Source organism: Marmota monax, unplaced genomic scaffold (assembly GCF_021218885.2).
Source record: "Marmota monax isolate L192 unplaced genomic scaffold, Marmota_monax_Labrador192_F-V1.1 WCK01_AAM20220418_F8-fsc00235, whole genome shotgun sequence".
Lineage (NCBI taxonomy): Eukaryota > Metazoa > Chordata > Mammalia > Rodentia > Sciuridae > Marmota > Marmota monax.
This window is the reverse complement of record NW_026693185.1, coordinates 1,847,110-1,863,243: the sequence shown is the minus strand read 5'-3', so window position 1 is coordinate 1,863,243 and position 16,134 is coordinate 1,847,110. Positions and strand designations below refer to the sequence as shown.

Sequence of the window (16,134 nt, the reverse complement as noted above, 5' to 3'; positions counted from 1 at the left end):
ACTCCTTCCAGCTGAGAGCAGGCTGGGGAGGAGGACCATCTGCTCTGTCCACAGCTCAACAGCTGTCCCCGCACGTGCCTGCCCCTCTATTCTCAGGCCCCCAGGTCACAGAGAACCACAAAGACCTGTCCCACCCACTGTTCCATCTAGAGCCGCTCGGGACAGAGGGTCAGTTAGCACTGTAGCAGAACAAGCTCCCAGGGCTGTGGGAGCCAGGGAGACCTGACCACATGCTCTGTCCCCAGGGGAGTGAGACCCAGGGTGGCTCTGTCTGTTCCACAAGGCTCACCCCAGCCTGAGCCACGTTGACCAGGATCAGCTTCCTATTCGCTGCGTCTTTCACAGAACCACATGGATTCAGACCCCGTAAGCCAGGCCAGCCTGGGCTGGTTAGGAACGTGGCATGATTCAGGCATTTTCAAGAAGTGGGGTCTGAGCACATGGTCCCCCGTTCTCGCGTGTCTAAGGTAATTGGAACTAACTGCTACTTTTGCAAAGTGTTTTTAAATGGAAGCTCTGAGACACATGGGTAATTAGCATCCTTTTATACCCTCAATTAAGCTGCCAAAGTCCCTTGCAGTTTTCTTTTTCCTGGAGTTACTTAAACATAGCTGTGTAATTCTGTTTACCCTATTTGTTTACCCAGCCAGCTCTTTTTTTTTCCCCCAGTGATAATGAAGATGAAGTCTTGGGCCCTCGTCGCATGAAATTATCATAAATTTTAACTTTGCCAAAATTCTTAATGAGAATGTGTAGTTTGTAAATGCAGCTCTGGTTTCAAAGGCCCACGTCTCCAGCAAGCAGGGGACACACTATTCCTGTTGTAACTGTGTAGTGGGTGCCGTGGACATTGGCTCACGGCCCTGGGTCCTTTGCTGCCTTATCTGTTGTTTCTATGTCGTCAGCAATGAAAGTCAGGAACACTGGAAGCAGGGCTCTGTTTTTAGGAGATGCACTGGCCAAGCGGGGCGGGCGCTTTTTGTGAAGTATACCGAGCACCTTCTTGTGCTGGGTGCTCAGAGACCATCGATTGGAATACGTCAGCCTCTGCTCACCGGCTGGGGGTGGGGGATTTGCAGAAGCCTCTCCTGACTTGCTGGACAACCCCTGGGGCTCAGTGCGGTGGTCCTGACCCTCTATCCCCTTTTCCCCTTTCTACCATGTGACTGCTACGAGCTGCAGAATCTGGGGAACAAACAGAGGTCTGAAGAGATGGCTCTGTGCACACAGGTCTGCCCATCAGCTGAGCCTGCCGGTGCTTGGCTGCTGGACAGGGATCAAATCTGGGAAGCTAAACACCCATCGATCACTGCCAGGCACCCATGCAGGCGAGGCACCAGGTCAGAGCCGCATGGTTGTCCACAGAGAGGAGCATTCAGACCCAGTGGCTCCCTAAGTGGGAATCACTGCTCTCGTCCTGAAAACCCTCTTGGTGAGGTCCCTCAGCTTTGCCTGACATGGTCACTCCTGGCAGAATACTCTTGGAGAAGTGGACGCACCTTTGGCCGAATCATCACACTTTACGGCTCCTCTTCTGGGTGTGTGCAAGAGCTGGACTCTTTCCTCACAGATGAAAACAGAAGAGAAGGTAAAATTGTTCTCTTTCGGGTATAAACTAAAACAAAAAGATAAATCAGACCCGTGATAACTTGAGGTCTTTGTGGCAGAACAACATTCCAGTCAGCTGTGCGGTTTCTTCTCTAAGCATCAAAACGAACAACTCAACACCTGTGGGCGTCCAGAGCCGGTGAACGTCAGCTTTAAGCTCTGGGCCTGAGGACCCCTGGGCTGCGGGTTTTGAAGGATATGAAAATCCAGGCACATCCAGGTCCAGATGTCTGGAGGCCTTGGGTGTCCTTTGTTGGGTCCATTTGTGACATTGAGCCGTTTCCCTGCTTTTCACTTGGGTTGAAGGTGGACTGACTGAATTCTCAGGACCGCCATCCTGCACTCTACGTGGAGATGACGATACCACCCTGCTCCTTGGGTTTGCCAAGAGGGTCCAGGGAGACAATGTGTGTGAACTCTCTGGTTTGGTACTTAGCACATAGTAGGTGCCCAGGAAATATTCATTGGTTTTGAGTTGTCCTCATTTCCACTCTAAATTCCTAGGCCTGACTTAATGTTTAGAAATTACGGATGTAAATACGTGTTTCAGTCAGATTTTTTTGCTGCTATGACCAAAAGTCCTGACAAGAACAGTTTTAAGGAGGAAAACTTCATTTGGGGGCTCACAGTTTCAGAGGTCTCAGTCCACAGACGGCCGACTCCGTAGCTCTGGGCTGGCAGAACTTCATGGCCGAAGGGCGTGAAGGAGGAGAGCAGCTGGGGACCTGGCACCAGGAAGCAGTCAGCGAGCTCCACAGGGACAAAGTGAATCACAGGGCACGCCCCCAGGGAGCCACCTGCCCACGGTCACCACCTGGGGACTCCCTACCTAGGGATCCGCACACTCCTCACCGATCATTCACCCCAGCCCTCCTGCCCGTCTCCCCCAGGAGCCCTGGGCGTCCCTGAGACCGAGGCAAACAATATTTTTGCTACAGAAGGTGTTCCTCGGGGTCGGGGAGGGTGCCAGCAGTCGGTGGGTCAGGCAGGTGCCTCCCAATGCCTTCAGTTATCTCCTCTTCCCGGCCTGTTTGTTCGGTGCCTTCGAGCGGCCGCCCTGCCATCCTGCTTGCTGGTCTTTTCCTGTTGGGCAGTGCCCTGCGGCGGTGCTCAGCCGTCCATCAGTGTTGCTTTATCCCTTCCTCTGCTCAGCTCCTAGTTTGACCGACGCTGTCATCGGGGTCTCCCTCGCGTCTGCCAAGCCACTCGTGAGCCAAGCCACTCAGCCCGGGCATCTGGGCCTCCGCGCAGCCTGAAGTGGGCTTTCGGTTTTGCAGGACCAGCCAACCGCAGGCCCCTGGCGCTGATGGAAGTGGTTTTCCGATCGTGGGTCTAGCTGCTGGGTAGTAACTGGGCTTTGTCACACAGGAGGGCGCCCGGGTGGTGCTGGCTGGAGCCCTTCACAGATAGGAGCACTCCCTTTCTCTCTGGCTGTTGAGAAGGCCACGGGCTGACTGCCCAGGTGTTCAGGCCCAGGGGCAAGGTGGGCGATCACTGCACCTTCCATTCAGAGCATCTGCCGCCTGCCCGCTCCTGGAGGGCACCCAAGGGCAGCTGCTGCACGAGAGCAGCGTGCGTTTTGCAAACACGAGGCCTTAAATCTCTAGTTGCAGTTTTCCATTTCATTTCTTAAGGGCCTGGTTCTAAGGTAGGTGTCAGAGTGTCTCCCAGCTCTGGCCTCTGCCCCTAACATGCTGAGATTGGGACAAACCTGTGGGTGCAGAGGAAGATGGTGGCGGGGCTCAGGCGAACCAGCTCCTGTTGGGAGGGCACCTACTGCCTCCTCCTAGGGGTAAAGCACCCTCGAATCTTGGGATGAGAAGAAACCAACCGCGTGTCTGAATGAATCCGTATGTGAGACCCTTATCAAAGACCTCCGCACTATGCGCTCGATCATCACCTCCGCTGCCCCGAGCCCCGTCTGGCTGCAGTGGTGCTGTGTGTCCGGGCCGTGCTGCGTGGACACGCTCCTTGCACACAGGACTCAGGGATTCCACAGCAGCTGCACCCGCTGCCCATCCTGACCCAGGGAGAAGGCGGGATTAGCGTACTTCCCATCTACCCGACCCCACCAGGAGGTTAAGAGCTGACTAATAACCTCAGGAAAGTCATGGGTGCAGAGTCCACATGCCAACAGAGCAGCACCTTCATATGTCAAGAACAGACTTGCTAAAACAGAGGTCGCTAAAGCTGTCCCTTCTAGAGCAGTGACGACGAGGGCAGGGGCAGTGACCCGGGCAGCCTGGTAGAGACCTGGAGACCAGGGAGACCAAAGGCAGGCCAGAAACCCGGGACAAACCATGCACCTGCAGCCACCCGACTTTGCCAGGGGCACCAGAAGGACAGCTCCCCAGGAGTGGTGCTGGGGGACCAGGGTCTGTGTGCAGGAGGATGAGGTTTGGCCCCCTCTCCACGCACAAGAATCAGCCCCAAATGGGTCGCCAACAAATGCAAACCCTGAAGCCAAAGAACCACGGCAAGAAAATCCCGGGAAATGCTTCAGGACCCGGCAGAGGCCATGGAGTTTTGGAAACAAGAAACAGAAACACAAATAAATAAAAGGATCATAACAAACTAGGACGCTTCTGCACAGAAAAAGGACCCGTCAGTACAGCGGAGAGGCAAGCCTCCTTCTGAATGGGAGAAAGTGTCTGCAAACTGTCCGACCAGGGCTGGGATCCCTGATTTTCTCTGTCTGTGTGTCCACTGGTAGGAACTCAGAAAGCTCAACTGCAATGGAAAAATTGGGATGAGCAAATGATCTGAATAGACACATCTTAAAAGAAGAAGAAGAAATCTGGGGCATCAGGGAAATGGCAATCTAAGCCACAACGAGGTACTGCCTCAGCCCAGCCAGATGGCTGTGAAAAATAATGAGTAAGTCCATAGCAAGTGCTGGTGGACGGGGAGCAAAGGGGACTCTTGCACACCGTGAGTGGGAGCATATGCCACAGTGTAGCCCTCACAGGGAACACTGTGCAGTCCCCCAGAAAACTGAGATTAGATCCACCCATGACCTCGCGATCCCACCAGTGGCTGCACAGCCAGAGGAGGTGGAATGGGCACCTCAGATCCCTCCCACCAAGTTCATAGCCATGGCACTCGCAGCAGCTAAGACGCGGGCTCAACCTCAGGGCCCATCACAGATGGACGGATGAATGGGACGTGTGTGCACATGACGAATGCTCTTCGGCCATTACAAAGAATGACATTCTGTGGTTTGCAGCAACATCAATGGAGCTGGAGGACATTGTGTGATGTGAAACGAGCCAGTCACAGAACAGCACACGGTCCTCTCTCTTCTGTGGAGGCTAAAGAAGGTCCATCTCAAATTGCAAGAGAGTAGGATTGTCCCTGCTGGAAGGCTGGCCGGTGGGAAGGGGAGACAGAAGGTGGGTACCAGGCACCAAACATGGCCAGAGAGGAGGAACAAGTCCCAGTGTTGTGTGGCATGGCAGGGGACAGTTGTTCACTGTGACTGTCACATTCTAGGGGGAAGGAGAGGCACTCCAGGGCTTTGAACATAATGGAAAGATAAGAGACGGAGATGCTAATTCCCTGATCTGATCCGCACCCATTGTGAGCCTATATTGAGATTCACTGTTTCTCATAAATAATGTACAATTGCCATGTTAATTAGAGCTTTTCCAACGTGCCCTTTGTACTCGTGCCGTTCTGTGAGTTTTGATAACTTATCTGCTCATGAAACCTCCACTGTGACAAAGACAAATACCTGCATCATCCAGTTCCCCGTGCCCCTCGGGAATTGACACCCCAAGCCCCAGCCCGAGCCACCGCTGCGCTGGTCCCTTCTTGTGGCTCTGCCTTCTCCGCGGTGCCCTGTGAGGAGAAGCAGGCGTGTGGCGCCCCTGGTCTGGCTGCTTCCCCCAGAGCCATGTCTGGGCTCCTCCCTGCAGTGGGTGGCTGGTGCACTGCTCCTCCTCGGAGCTCCCCAGGGCCTCTTGAGCCTACACCCAGCTTCTCTCTAGTGAAGGTGTTTCAATTACTCCCAGGTTGGACTGGTGATGCAAAAAGGCACCGTGGACAGTTCAGGTGTGTGCATGGACACTAACCTCCATTTCTCTTGAGCAAACACTTGGGTGTGCGGGATTGCTGGACCGTATGTTTCACTTTATTAAAAAAAAAGATTGCAAAGACATTTTCCAAAGTGGCTGTGCCCTTCTCAACTCCCATGCATGCCACGTGAGCCGTCCAGGTGCTGTGTCCTCGCCAGCACTTGTTATCCTCAACTTTTCATTTTCTTTTAAAATTTTTCTACTCTAATAGGTATGCAGTGGCATCCCATTGAGGTTGCTGTTTTTGGAATTTGCTTAGTATTCTTTAGCGATAGGCGTGTTCCTATTTTATTGTACTGATTGCTTTCTGATTGAGTTTGAGATTTCTTTGTATGGTCTGGGGGAAAACTCTTTAATAATAATAATTTGCAAGTGTTTTGGGCTAGTGTCTGTCTTGTGTTTTAATTGTCTTTTGCAAATGTTTTTCATTTTTATGCAGTCCAGTTTTTTTTTCTCCCCCTTTGCAATTCACAGTTTGGGTCCTAAGAAATCTTTGTCTAACACCAGGCCTCCTAGGTTTTCTTCTATGCCTGATGTAGTTGTAGGGTTAAGTTTGATTTTTGTCCGTTTTGAGCTGTTGGCTCAGTACATTATGGAGTAAAGATCGTCTAGCCTTGTAAATACTAAAGTATCTTCACAAACTAGTGGTCACTCCATAGAATGATCCTGACATGCCTCTTCATGTCCCAGAACACCCCTGCACTCATTTTCAATCAGGAAGTATTTTAAGTGGCCATTACCCTACCCAGGGTTGAACAGCGTGTTCAGGTTGTAGATATTGTTTAAAAGTCAGTCTCTGGGGAGTGAATGAGGGGACCCTCTACGTAGAAAGTTAACTATAAGCCATTGATGTTTGTTTGTGGTTATTGGTTTTTAATAGTGGCATTCTGAAGCCCTTCTTTCTAGAATGAATTAAAGCTACTCCTGACCTCTGATGGCAAAAACCTTTCATCTGCAAACCAGAGGAAGTCTGAAGTTTTGTTACAGAACGTTGGCCCAAAGAACACAAAGGACTGAGCTTTTTCAAAAATAGCATCCAAGCAATTAAAAGCATGCTCTTTGGAAAATGCAAGTCAGAAAGCACTCCGTTTCCCCTGAATCCCCAAACATGGTTTCCACTTAGGCCAGTGCCTCTGCCTTTGAGCCCAACTCAACAAAACCAGTCTCTGCAGACTCCTCTGCAGGGCATGGAACACTCATCGGCCACTGTTGAAAAGATGCTCGTGGTCTACCTCACTGAGAATACTGCCTGAGAAGCCCCGGCTCACAGTTATATAGAGGAAAACAGGATTTTAGTGACGTTTTCATTCAGTTAAATGTGTTTATATTTCAGAATAGAATAAAGGGTTGTGATTTTGAAAATGAGGTGAACAATCACAGGGGAAATAAAATGAGATGGGACCTTCCTTCCCCACGGAGCTGATGGGGCACTACCAAGCCGGCAGGGGCTGAGCAGTGAGTGATGAGGCTCCGCATCTCCATGATTCTTATCCACATCCCAGGTCCTAACACCGAGCCTGTCACATGTGGGCAATGAGTGCGTGCGAGTGAGTGCAAGAGTAAGTGAGTGAGTGTGTGTGTGAGTGCGTGTGTGAGTGCATGAGTGTGTGCGTGAGTGCGTGAGTGTATGAGTGAGTATATGAGTGAGTGCATGAGTGAGTGAGTGAGTGAATGTGTGTGTGTTTCCCAGACAGTATTACAAAGTTGCCTAGGCGTCTGCCGGTGCTGAATGGTGCCCGGGTTGGCATGAGCCTGCGTGCCAGTGGGTATTCTTGGAGACTTTCCTGCACAGAACTGAACAAGGGCATGCAGGGAGATGCTGATCCGTCCCGTGTCCTGTGCGTTGGAGGCAATCTGTGGACTACTTCCCAGCAGTCCATATGTACATAGGTGGCAACGCAGAGAAGTCTTTATAATACGGGGGTTTAGTTTAAAAAACAGAAGAAGAAGAATGATGAGCTGAATGGCCTGGCACAACCCTGCAAGGTCCAGGCACTTCCAGACAACACACAAGTGGGGATCCGAACCTGCCTCTTGGATCCAGCCTGGTTCCAGTGCTGACCTCGTGTTTCAGGTGAGACTCCTAATTTCCCCACAGCTGAGCCCCCTCCCTGGCCTAGCATGACATGATCTCTTTCACTTGGGTGGACACGTGTGAAGCGTTAGGACACAGACATCCTCCGTGGATCATCTGGTGTCGTTCCTACAAAGTGCACATTGAAAGACACCACGAGCTCCTTCAAGTGGGCAGCGAGCCTGGGGGACAAGGGCGTGGCATGAGGGGCAAGGAGGGGGACCATGGGGAGGACAGGACAGAGGGAGGTGACTCAGGAGACCTGATCTGTGACCCTGGAACAATTAGCTCTCCAGGTTTACCTGGGGTTTAGACAGTTCTTCGCCACTGTGACCAAAAGACCCCACGAGGACAGCGCAGAGAAGGGAGAGTTTGTTTGGGGCTCGCGGCTTCCGAGGTCTCAGTCTATGGATGGCGACGCCACAGCTGGCGCTAGTGGGGCAGAGCATCATGGTGGACAGGAGTGGAGGAAGAAGGCAGCTCAGTGCAGGGCCACAGGAAGCAGAGGGGCTTCTGCTCAGCAGGGACAAAATGTCACCCCGCAGGCAGGCCCCAGGGACTGCCTCCTCCAGGCAGGCCCCAGGGACCTGCCTCCCCCAGCCACGCCCCAGGGACCCTCCTCTTCCAGGCAGACCCCAGGGACCTGCCTCCTCCAGGCAGACCCCAGGGACCTGCCTTCTCCAGCCACAGCCACCCACCTGCAGCCACACCCAGCTGGTCCCTGCCAGGGAGTGACCTCAAGGCCCTCCTAACCCAATCACCTGCCCCCAGAACCCTCCTGCACACCTCCCAGGAAGCGCCTGGGGACACCCCACACCTCCAGCACACCTGGAGCCTGGAAGAACCCACCACCCCTGGCCCCCCAGTTTCGAACCCTGGATGCCTGTGCTTAGATCTGTCCTCTGAGAGCTGAGGAGAGCCAAACCTGCACCTCAGGGGAGAATACTTTGTCCCCAAGGTTGAGTCGGCGTCCGACGGGTGAGCTGCCCACAGCTTCTTGTGGCTCACTCTTCCCACTTAGCTGGCCTCATCGGAGTTTGGGGGTCTTTTGTTGTTTGTTTTATTATTTTTTAAATCTTAGATAAGATGTGGAAAGGAAAGCTTTTCCCCAGGACACCCAAAGTAGAATTTTAAAGGTCATCGGGTAATGACCTGTTTCTGGTGGAACCTGAAATCTCCCCGCCAGCCTCAGTCTCCGAGTCCCTAACCTCACTCACCAGTGCGGCAGGTTGAAGTAAAGGGACATCGTTTCTGTGCATGCCCAGAGTGCCCATCCAGACACTGGTGGCAAGCACAGAGGGCCCAAGAGGACCCAGGTTTTGCACGCGGTTCCCAGCGGGGAGTCGGTGTTGCTCCTGAGCTGTGCCTCGGGCCACCTGCTTCTCTGACATTAGCGTTTGAGTGCAGGCAAGGCTTCCGGGCTGTTCCTACAGCGAAGTTTCCTCAGGCGCGAACACTGAGCACACCTGGGTCCTATCTAAGACGCTTTCGGGAGGCAGATTTCTACTAAGATCTAAATATCCGTCCATCCTTGTTTTTTTTTTCCTGGTACTGGGGACTGAACTCGGGGGCACTCGACTACTGAGCCACATCCCCAGCCCTGTATTTTATTTAGAGACAGCGTCTCACTGAGTTGCTTAGGGCCTTGCTGAGGCTGGTTTTGAACTCGCGGTCCTCCTGCTTCAGCCTCCCGCGGCCCGGGAGTGCAGGCGTATCTGTCCTTTCAAGAGGGAACACAAGCTCCGTTTCCGAATGCCGGGTGTCCCGCTCACCACTCTAGACCCAGCTTCTGGCCCGTCCCTGGCCCTGGGGAGTAATGGACAGATGCTGTCTTTGAGGTGCCTTCAGGAGTCCAGCCACAGACACAAGGGGCCGACATCCAGTCTTGGGATGATGACAGTGACCTTGATGACAATGTGACATTCATTTAAAACAGAAGGCCTTAATATCATGACATGTTGAGGTGTGGGGACGAGCACCTGGAAGGAGGGACAGTGGAGGAATGTAACTCAGAGGCTGAGCTTTCGGCTCACCAAGGAGTGGAAAAAACCAGGACCAGGATGGGTGCTATCCCCGAGCCCTGGGCCTGGCTGGCACACTTGTGCTGATGGAGGGGGACGCAGTCCTGCTTCCTTTGCCCAAGGTCTCTGCCAGGCCCGTGCTCTCTGAAAGGCCTGGGCAGGTGAAAAGCCACACCCTGGGTTGTGCAGAGAGTCCTCAGTGCCAAGCCTCTGCCCATCCGTGATACTGAACCCACCAGAAAAAGCCCTGCTCCTGTTCTATGTGCTCTGGGGACTCCTGGGCAGTCAGGGGGACACTCTGAAGCTGTCGATAGACCTCACAGACAAGAGGGACAAGGCCCCGCCTACTCTCTTCTGACTGATGAGGCCACAGCCTCTGTGTGCGCTTGCTTCCAGTCAGGGCTTGGCCCCACAACTACCGGCCCCCCAAGGGCTTGATACTGCATGTCACCCGTCACCAGGAGCCAACTGGGGAGTTGGCCGGGGATGGATGAACATCAGAGGCTGCAGTACTCCTGACCAGAAGGCACCAGGGTAGTGTCCATGGTGAGGTCCTGGCATCAGCCGGTGGCTGTAGGCGACGGGTCTGGCCTTCTGGTGGGGAAGGAGGGGCTCTGTGTGGGGCTTGGAGGGTAGGCAACGGGAGGCCGAGGGGAGGCTTTACCCAGGGTGGACCTTGCACTGTGGTCAGCTCCCAAGGTTGAGGGGGCTGTGTGTCCCATCCACTCTTGGGAAGCTCAGAACATCTGCATAGGTTAGGACTTTCCCAGGAGGGTGGGAGAGGGGCAGTCCAGCCCCCTCCTCCAGAGCCCGTGTGTCCCCGGTACTGACATGTAGGCAGGGCACCTGCCCGAAAGGCCGCTGAGCTGCTTGCCAGGTCTCTGTGGCATGGAAAAGGCATCGGAGCCCCTCGAGGTGGGGTGTGGGCCACACTGACAGCGAGCCCCCTTCACTGCGCCCTGCAGAACAGGTGGTGGGGCTGGACTGGCGCCCACCGAGGTGTGGGGCCCCTCTGTGTGTGGTCTCGCCCTGCGCCCAACCAATGGCCAGATAAGAGTCTGCCTCAGTCCCAGGATCCCAGCCTCAGAAGCCACAGACTCTAAAACAGCAGCTCCGAAGCAAGGGGAGGGACTGGAGGGGCCCCCCCCCACGTCAGGGGAGATGTGTCACCTCCAGGAGAAGCCATCGGTGGCCTGCAGGGAGCCAACCCCATTTCGAGGTCACAGGGACTATGAATTCTTAACTGAGTTTTTAGGAAAGAGATAGCAGAGTGGTGGAAGGGAGGAGACTGGCCTAGAGCCAGGTAGGAGAGCCGCCGGGTAGGAGGCCTAAATTGGAAACAACCCAGAGAGCCATCAGAAACAGAGTGAAGAGATAAATCGTGGTGCATTCATGCTCTGAAATATTATATAGCAATGAAAAGGGGCAAACTACATCAGGGCCCCATGTACAGTGGCACAAACAGAAGTTGATGTAACCTTAGCAAACTCCAGTGTAGCCCATTGGATAAAATTCCTGCTCTGAAAATGAGAATGCGTCGGTGTTTTTTCTCCTTGTTTGAAAAGTCACCACCAGCCAAAAATGCAGAGTATCAAATAGCTTATTTCTAACCCTGAAAATTGTACGCATAAATCTGAGAGATGAAGTGACTTGTGGCTTGGAAGCTGAGAAAGGCCTCCTGGGTACTGGGGTCAGCCCAGGGATGGACCGTGGAGGTCGTGAAGGTTGGAGCCATCTTTCTGGGGTTTGAATTTTTGGAGTGTGAAATGTTTCAGCATTTGTTTCCAAGTACAAAAAGGATGTCCTTGCTTTGTTTTCTAAACCTTCTCGCTTCCCTTTGGATGCTCCTGTGCCATATTTCTTCATGTTTTTACCTTTCCAGAGCCAATAATGATAGATTCTTACAGTCAAGAAAAATATTAGGTCTAACCACGAATCCAAGAGGCACGGTCCCTCCCACCTCCTCTCAACCTTACAGAGAGAAGTAAATCAAAATTCTTTCACAGAAAATGAAAGAGAATCGTCCGTCAGAGCCAGGAGCGGCTGCCAGGCCCCGTTTCCAGACCACGGCCTTCGCCGGATAAAAACAAGATGATTAATTTCAGAGTCTCTCTCGGTGTCTCATTTCGCTCCTGCTGTTCTCCACCAATTCAGAAAGCTCCGTGAAGGGTGATGAAGGGACTGTCACAAATGCAGGCACGCCCCTGGCCGGCTGTGTGTCCCTCGCCCAGTGTCACTGGGGTAGCGTTTCAGGTCAGAGACTGCAGCCCTGCCCACGCTGCCCGCTCTGCCCACCCTGCCTGCCGTCTCTCCCTCGCTCCAGGCCCTGCCCAGGCACGCAGGGCCCACCACCCCGCCCATCGCCAAAGGCGTTCTGTCCTGCCTCCTCTGAGTTGTCCTCTCAGGTCTTTTGGCCACAGTGAAGAACGTGGACTAAGGCGCGGCGCATGTCTTCCTAAGATCTCGGTGGCCCTCGGGGTCCCTCACGTTCTCCTTTCTACCCTGGGCCACATGTGCTCCGCCAGCTCCTCCTGCCTCCACTGCTGAGGCCCCGACAACCCGAGAGCCCGGGCTCCTCTCCTCCCAGGCACCTTCCGTAGCTTTCATTAGTAGGTGGCCGTGTCCCCTCACTGAAAGGGGAGCCCATCAGCGGGTCAGGACACCTGTATCGCGGTCGCCTCAGCTAATGGAAGGAGTCACAGCCCATCTTCCAACCACCCTCACAGACTTTATCAGAAGTGAGAAGTGCCCCCAGGTGCCAGCACCATTTCTGTCCTTGTCATCTTAATGAGGAAGGTCCCAGGTGTCCCAGGCCCTACCTCCTTATGCCCAAACCTCTCCTTGCAGCCAACAGACAGCCTTGCCGAGGGCCATACAGGTCAAGGTCCGGGGAGGGGCCATGGACAGGCTTTCAGAGCCTTGATTCCCACGCGGACATCGTGTAGTGACACCACCCCTCGGCCCGGGCAGGTGGCAACACCATGGGAGCAGCAGACCAGCCGGGTCTGGGCCTGCATGAGATCCAGCAGCAGGACAGAGGGGGGATGTGTGCCATAGCCTCTGCTCTGTGCTGTTTCCTCTGGTGCCACACGGGGTGACGGTCCTCTCTTAGGGTGCAGTGCAGATTAACTGCAGAGAGCCCCGAGCCGCGTCTGGCCATCCCAGTAGATATTGCTCATCTTCATCGCCATCACGTTGCTCCTGGTACCCGCAAGAGCCCCGCCCCTGCACACCCGGCCGTTGTTGTCACATTGTCACGGTGCCCTGTTCAACCCAAGCCTTGCAGAGCAGGGAGAAAATGGGGAGCTGACCCTGGCTGCCCGCTGAGAGCATTCGAACAGGATTTAACTAGTGATCAAAGCCTGACTCACACAAAGACTTCTCCCCGTCTGTCAGAATTCTTTGGTCCTTTGACAACTGTCTCAGGACAATCTGACAGAAGTCAGAAGGCTTCAGGAATGTCAGGTGATAGAGGATGGGGGCTGCTCAGGTCACCCTGGTAAGCTGGGACGGGACCTGTGGGTCCCATGGGGTCTCCCCAGAGGGACGGGGGTGCGTCCAGGGTGCAGAGCCACAGGCTCCCATTCCTCTTCCGCCTCGTTTCCCTGTGGATGTGAGAGTCGTGGCTCCCAGCAGGGGAGACCCTCGCAGATGATCAGGCTTCCTTAGCACCTGCGCCCAGGGCTTTGGTTTCCAGGCGGGCTCAGGGCGAGCACAGAGCAGGAAGCTGCTGGCTCTCCCGGTTGTCATCTGTTTGGTGTTAGTGCGGCCGTGACACTGGAGAGGCCGCATCAGAGTCCTCACCGAGATCCTGCAGGAGCTGAGGGCCTTGTCCCTGCTTCTCTCTCGTTATCAGAAGTGAACTCTTCTCCCGAGCATGGAGCGGGGCTCTCTGTCACATTCCACGTGAATTAAAAAGAACGTGTGTGGGGACAGAGAGCAGCGCCCTCGCCGTCCTCCCCAGGTAACTGAACTGGTGTCTGCTGAGAGCTCCTGTGCACCAGGCGGATTCCAGGCAGAGGCTGTGAGGACAGGGAGGGGACACATGCCGTGGCTTAGCACTGCCACCGTGGGGTTAGCAAGGCCACAAGTGGGGACAGCGGCTGCTTGGGAATGGCAGGCCAGGCCGGCTCCTTGGGGGAGAGGGTGCCGCTGGGACAGGAGCCGTGGGGGCGCTATGTGGGGATCCACCGGAATGGAATCCGTATGCAGGACCTGCCAGCGTCTGGTACACGGGCGGGTGGATGAGGCCAGGTCCCCGAAGCAAGAAAGCTGATCTGACGGGAGCGTTGTGAGCCTGTGGACAGTGGGGAGGTGGACGGCAGGCAGTGCGGTCGGGTGGCCTGGGCTAGGAGTCTGGGCATGAGTGTCCCTGTGGATGGGGGCGTCCCCTGCTGCTCGGGCAGTCAGAGCTCACTTGGTGGCTCTGTGGACTGGAGGTTCTGGGGGCAAGTGAAGGTCTGGACTCAACTCTTCCGGGTTGGAGGTCAGCCTGGTGGGAGCTGAGGTGGGCCTGAGAGGCAGGAGGGTGTGGGGAGGAGCAGCCCAGTTGGGGGTGTGCTTGCAAGTCCCTAAGGAGACCCTGGTGACTATAGGATGTGGGGGAGGGGCGTTGGGGAAAGGAGAGGAATCCAAGGTGACATCTAGGTTTTTAGCAGGAATTAGTCTGTAATATCAAGGAAATCACTGGGGGGGGGGGTGGCACCTGGACACCTGGATCTTGTTCTCCACCCTCTACATAGCCAGTGTGACCCTGGACGAGGCCCTTGTCCTTGTTTTTTTATCTGTCACATGATGGAGTCGGGCATGTCACGTCCAAAGTCCCCTCCCACCCTGCCTGGGTCACCTGTGGGGTGGCAGATGAGCAGATCTCCCTGTGGGGCTTGCTTTCCAGGTGACCAGGGAGGCCTCTGTCCTCTGACTGTCTGTGGTATTTATGGCCTGTCCTTCAGTCCAAGCCGCTGTCATAATGACACTCGTGGGCATGACAGCTCCCCGGTCTACCGCCGCTCCCCGCCAGACAGGAGCAATGCGGAGACGCAGCATTTGGAAGGCCTGTGTACTCGGCTTTCATTTGCCACCAGAGCCACCTAGAGACCTTGCCCCTGATCAAGCAGGATGGCATCTGAGCAGAAGGAACAGCAAGGGACCCAGCACCTGCCCCCCACCCAGAGCACAGTCCTGTGAGAGGACCGTGACATTCATAGTGTCCCTAGACCTGCTGCTGACCCTGTGTTGTGCCAGCTCAGTGGCCCCTTCCTGGCCTGCATTCCCCGCCCTGTAGGGGTCGGGAATATCCCCACCTGAACACAGCCGGGGTGCCAGCTCCCCAGTGGGAGTAGCCCCGCTGGCTCTGCCAGCAGCCCAGCCTTCCTGAGGGGCCAGCTGCAAAAGGGCCTCGGTGCTGTGCTCCGTCCGCCCCCCTCGGCCTATCCTCTGAGGTCTTTTTGCTTGAGGACTTGATTCAGCCATGTGCCTTGCGTACAGGAGGCTGCGCTGGGGACTCCGTGAACTAAAGACGCTCCCTTGGCTCCACTTATGGTGGCGGGAGGTCCAAGCGGCTTGGCACGCTGCTGTGGTGAGGGTCCAGGCTGTGTCACAGCCTGGCGGGGAAGCATCCGGAGAACTGGCCTCGTGCAGAAGGGCCAAGCATGTGGGTGGCCTCCCTCTGTGACAACCTGCCCTCTTGAGGAATCACTCAGTCCACGAGACCAGCACTGACCCTGCCCAAGGGCAGTGCCCACGACCTCCTCACCTGGCACTAGGGGCACCAGGGGCTGGCCCTGGAGGTCCCAGTGCCCCCACTCCACCATGGGGGGCTGAGCTATCAGTACACAGCCCCCTTAGCTCTGCTCGGCTTTGATGAGGAGCCCCCTGCCCCTCTCTCCTCCTTGCACACTGGCCCGCGGAGGAGGGCAGAATTCTGTGGGTGTCCAGTGTGTTTCCCTGGCAGGGGGCTGCCCACCCCAGACCCAGGGATGGTGGGCGCAGGGGTGCTCAGGTGGGTTCTAGAGGCTGCCCCTGTCCCTGGAGAAGGCCCGCTGGGTCTGTCTGCATCTGGTCTTGAACAAGCGACGTTTCTGCAGGACTGGGTCATGAACTAAAGACGCATGGGTCATGGGCACCAAGAGCTGTAGCAGAGCGAACCGTGATGGGCAGGCCGTTCACACCTGGCCGTGATCCTGATCTGACCGCAGTGTGAGGACCGTGGGACCAGGCACCCCAGTTCACATGGAGGTTTCTATTTTAGAACCCCACTTCTCTCCCCTTCCCCTTTCTCTACTCTTTTACTTTCCCTTCCATGTTCATGGGGTTCCCCACCTTTCCCCACCCTTTTTCTCTCTGTATGGAGAAT

General features: G+C 55.2%; 1 protein-coding gene across 1 annotated transcript in view; it reads left to right on the top strand.

The window, feature by feature from the left end:
* The window catches only part of Caln1 (calneuron 1), a 278,793-nt gene that overhangs the window by 176,115 nt on the left and 86,544 nt on the right, over positions 1 to 16,134 (top strand). The window lies entirely within an intron of this gene.